Source organism: Babylonia areolata, chromosome 4, assembly GCF_041734735.1.
Source record: "Babylonia areolata isolate BAREFJ2019XMU chromosome 4, ASM4173473v1, whole genome shotgun sequence".
In the NCBI taxonomy this organism is placed as follows: Eukaryota; Metazoa; Mollusca; class Gastropoda; order Neogastropoda; family Buccinidae; genus Babylonia; species Babylonia areolata.
This window is the reverse complement of record NC_134879.1, coordinates 1,350,348-1,355,347: the sequence shown is the minus strand read 5'-3', so window position 1 is coordinate 1,355,347 and position 5,000 is coordinate 1,350,348.

The following is a 5,000-nucleotide window of genomic DNA, read 5'->3' as shown; positions in this document are numbered from 1 at the left end:
ACCACTGAATGCAGGGACGCTCTCGGCGGAATTCGCCGGAAAACTGTTCCCCTGGGGGGCAGGGGGAAGGTGGGGAGGGGGGTGGGGGGTGGGGGAGGGGAATGGGGGGGGCCTCCAGCCTTTCTGAAGCACCGAATATTCGTGGCGACAAGCCAACTTGTGTACTGTCAGCATGCCTAGCTTCCGGTTCCTGTATAGTCTGCGAACCATTTCGGAATCGTTGTCTGCTGTATAACTCCGTTTGAGGATGCGTTGTTTCTTTTTTTCTTTTTCTTTCTTTTTTCTTTTTCTTCTTCTTCTTTTTTTTTTTTTTTGTTTTTTGTAATATGACTGTCTCTCTGCACAGCCGCTGTGGAAGACTTTGATTTTCTTTTGCGTTCTGTTCTTAGTTGTGTCAGGCAATGCCGTTTCTAGGAGGAATTTTCTGGGGGGGGTTTTTCAGCTTAGTTGGCTGGCTGTGTCTTTGGCAGCACGCGTGGCAAATGCTGCTCACTGGTGATATTTGTGGTGGGTTGAGATTTTTTTTTTTCTTTTCTATTATTAGTTTTTGTACGTGAGAACAATATAGAAGTGTCAGAAGTAATCGCATTAGTTACATAACTATAAATGTACATTGTTATCATTAGGCGCAAAAACTTGATGAAGTCAACTATAAGCGTACATAAATAAATAAATAATAATTATATATATATTTTTTTTAATGTATTTATCTATTATTTATTCACTTTTTTTTTCTCAAGGCCTGACTAAGCGCGTTGGGTTACGCTGCTGGTCAGGCATCTGCTAGGCAGATGTGGTGTAGCGTATATGGATTTGTCCGAACGCAGTGACGCCTCCTTGAGCTACTGAAACTGAAACTGAAACTGTTATCATTAGGGCGAGGAAAAGGGACCAACAGCATTGAAAAAATTGTTACTAATCGCAGAAGCAATAAATGTAGTCGCACACTTAAAAGCAGCAGCGAATGGTGTCGTATAATCAGCAGCAGTAGTGGCAGTAGTGGTGGTGGTGGTGGTAGTAGTAGTAGTCGTAGTTGTAGTTGTAGTAGTGGTGGTGGTGGTAGTAGTAGTAGTCGTAGTTGTAGTAGTGGTGGTGGTGGTGGTAGTAGTAGTAGTAGTAGTAGTAGTGGTGGTGGTGGTGGTGGTAGTAGTAGTCGTAGTTGTAGTAGTAGTGGTGGTGGTGGTAGTAGTAGTCGTAGTTGTAGTTAGTAGTGGTGGTGGTGGTGGTGGTGGTAGTAGTAGTAGTAGTAGTCGTAGTTGTAGTTAGTAGTGGTGGTGGTGGTGGTGGTGGTTGTAGTAGTAGTAGTAGTCGTAGTTGTAGTTAGTAGTGGTGGTGGTGTTGGTGGTGGTTGTAGTAGTAGTAGTAGTCGTAGTTGTAGTTAGTAGTGGTGGTGGTGGTGGTGGTGGTTGTAGTAGTAGTAGTAGTCGTAGTTGTAGTAGTAGTGGTGGTGGTGTTGGTGGTGGTTGTAGTAGTAGTAGTAGTCGTAGTTGTAGTTAGTAGTGGTGGTGGTGTTGGTGGTGGTTGTAGTAGTAGTAGTAGTCGTAGTTGTAGTAGTAGTGGTGGTGGTAGTAGTAGTAGTCGTAGTTGTAGTTAGTAGTGGTGGTGGTGGTAGTAGTAGTAGTAGTAGTAGTAGTAGTAGTCGTAATTGTAGTTAGTAGTGGTGGTGGTGGTGGTAGTGGTATTAGTAGTAGTAGTAGTAGCAATAATAATAATAATAATCATAATCATAATAATACCTCAAACAAGAAGAGTTCAGCATCTTTATTTATCTTTTTTTCCCCCCATAAGGTATCGATGAAGAATTGATTTTCTCCATTTCCACACCGAAAAAACAACAACAAAAAACAAAAACAAAAAAACACGTTTTCTGTCAGACTGACTTTTCAATGACTTTTCAATGAATGTATGAACAAGGGTGACGTTCCCACAATCCACACGAGTTGGTTCCCTGATTGTCTGTTTCCATTATTAGTCAGAAGGGGGGGTGTCAGTCAGCTTTGAGCGAGTCACAAATAGTCCACCGCTCGTCTAATCACTCCTTTCACCTTCACCACACACACACACAAAAAGCTGTCTCACATCAGACTGACCTTTTAATTCTTTTTTTTTCTTTTCCTTTTCTTTAAAGCTGCTTCGAATGGTGACGGAAATGTACTCGCTACCCCAATTACCAGCCAAAGACAACAGTGCCCTGGGTGTTTTTCGCTTAATGCCAGAAACAAAAGAGGCCACAGGAACACCAGCAGAGTTCTAACGAGGTAATCGAACGTGGAAGGTTGGTTGGGGGGGGGGGAGGGCTGGGGGGGGGGTATAATGGAAATGTTGACCTCTTCCCCCATTCAACGTTGGGTAGGGTGGAATCGATAGCACAGGTGCGGCCTGTCACTTTCCGTTTGACATATGGAGCACCGCCAAAAAACCAGGTACAGAAGCAGGAAAGTCGGTAAAAGCTAACCCCCACCCCCACCCCCCGGCCCTCTCCCTCCCAAGCTCATGGTTATCACGCAGTGTCGGTACGCTGCCGTGTCAGTACGCTGCCATCGATCTCCCTTCAGTGTTCTCTTCCACAGCATCCCATAATAAGCCGGCTGCTTGCTGCTTACATCTCTACTGTGTGCTGATGCTGCTGCTGCTAGCAGAACGAGCCAGTTGCAGACCCAAAAGTATGGTCAACTGACTTGCCGCTACAAAGTCTACGTTGGACGAACGTTCAATGGATAAACTCCACGTTAAGTCGAAAGTCCATGTTAAGCTGTATAAACAGACTCAAAGATAGTATACTAACATTTTGGAAATCAAATTTAAACTGTAACGACATAAAGACTGACTGCATTTGGAAAGTCCATATGGAGCTAGCTATTCAAACTCAGTGGCAGTATCCTAACATTTAGGACGTCAAATCTAAGCTGTTGCAATTCAAACACAGTAAAATGAATTAATGAAGTAAATCAAGCTGTACAATCTAAAAAAAAAAAAAAAAAAAATAAAAGCACAAACCCAAAACGTCAATTTCAAGCTGAACTATCTCCAACGTCAGCAGAGTTCATTTAAACGACAACAAACCTACTTACTTTCTGAACATCTTTTTGCGTTAAGCATGCCGCCATCATTTGCATGGACTGCCGCTCCCCTTTTATCGGGCCATTTTTATACATTTGCATTTGTGGACTGCGAGACTCAGACATATTGAATTTTCTTCTTTTTATTGATTGTGGCTTACGTTCCATGATAAGCAGACAAAACAGTAAATGTCTCTGTTTTTTTTTTCCGTAATACATTGTTGTCATGAGATCTGTCTGCGTCGTCCATGTTTACGTTGCATAATTTTTACACATTGTACTTATGTTATGTATGTTAGTCTATCTATTTACGACACAAATGCACTCGATTAGGGAGTAGTTTTGTATTGGCCTAGGCAGGTTTGTGTAGTCAGCAGGGTTTTACTGGCCTAGGCAGGTTTGTGTAGTCAGCAGGGTTTTACTGGCCTAGGCTGGTTTGTGTAGTCAGCAGGGTTGTACTGGCCTAGGCTGGTTTGTGTAGCCAGCAGGGTTTTACTGGCCTAGGCAGGTTTGTGTAGCCAGCAGGGTTTTACTGGCCTAGGCAGGTTTGTGTAGTCAGCAGGGTTGTACTGGCCTAGGCAGGTTTGTGTAGTCAGCAGGGTTTTACTGGCCTAGGCAGGTTTGTGTAGTCAGCAGGGTTTGTACTGCCTAGACAGGTTTGTGTAGTCAGCAGGGTTTTACTGGCCTAGGCAGGTTTGTGTAGTCAGCAGGGTTTGTATTGGCCTAGGCAGGTTTGTGTAGTCAGCAGGGTTTGTACTGGTCTAGGCGGGTTTGTGTAGTCAGCAGGGTTTTTACTGGCCTAGGCAGGTTTGTGTAGTCAGTAGGGTTTTTACTGGCCTAGGCAGGTTTGTGTAGTCAGCAGGGTTTTTACTGGTCTAGGCAGGTTTGTGTAGTCAGCAGGGTTTGTACTGGTCTAGGCAGGTTTGTGTAGTCAGCAGGGTTTTACTGGCCTAGGCAGGTTTGTGTAGTCAGCAGGGTTTGTACTGCCTAGACAGGTTTGTGTAGTCAGCAGGGTTTGTACTGCCTAGACAGGTTTGTGTAGTCAGCAGGGTTTGTACTGGCCTAGGCAGGTTTGTGTAGTCAGCAGGGTTTTACTGGCGTAGGCAGGTTTGTGTAGTCAGCAGGGTTTGTACTGCCTAGACAGGTTTGTGTAGTCAGCAGGGTTTGTACTGCCTAGACAGGTTTGTGTAGTCAGCAGGGTTTTACTGGCGTAGGCAGGTTTGTGTAGTCAGCAGGGTTTTACTGGCGTAGGCAGGTTTGTGTAGTCAGCAGGGTTTGTACTGGTCTAGGCAGGTTTGTGTAGTCAGCAGGGTTTTACTGGCCTAGGCAGGTTTGTGAAGTCAGCAGGGTTTTTACTGGTCTAGGCATGTTTGTGTAGTCAGCAGGGTTTTACTGGCCTAGGCAGGTTTGTGTAGTCAGCAGGGTTTGTACTGCCTAGGCAGGTTTGTGTAGTCAGTAGGGTTTTACTGGCGTAGGCAGGTTTGTGTAGTCAGCAGGGTTTTACTGGCGTAGGCAGGTTTGTGTAGTCAGCAGGGTTTGTACTGCCTAGACAGGTTTGTGTAGTCAGCAGGGTTTTTCTTGGCCTAGGCAGGTTTGTGTAGTCAGCAGGGTTTTACTGGCGTAGGCAGGTTTGTGTAGTCAGCAGGGTTTGTACTGGCCTAGGCAGGTTTGTGTAGTCAGCAGGGTTTTTACTGGTCTAGGCAGGTTTGTGTAGTCAGCAGGGTTTGTACTGGTCTAGGCAGGTTTGTGTAGTCAGCAGGGTTTTTACTGCCTAGGCAGGTTTGTGTAGTCAGCAGGGTTTGTACTGGTCTAGGCAGGTTTGTGTAGTCAGCAGGGTTTGTACTGGCCTAGGCAGGTTTGTGTAGTCAGCAGGGTTTTTACTGGTCTAGGCAGGTTTGTGTAGTCAGCAGGGTTTGTACTGCCTAGACAGGTTTGTGTAGT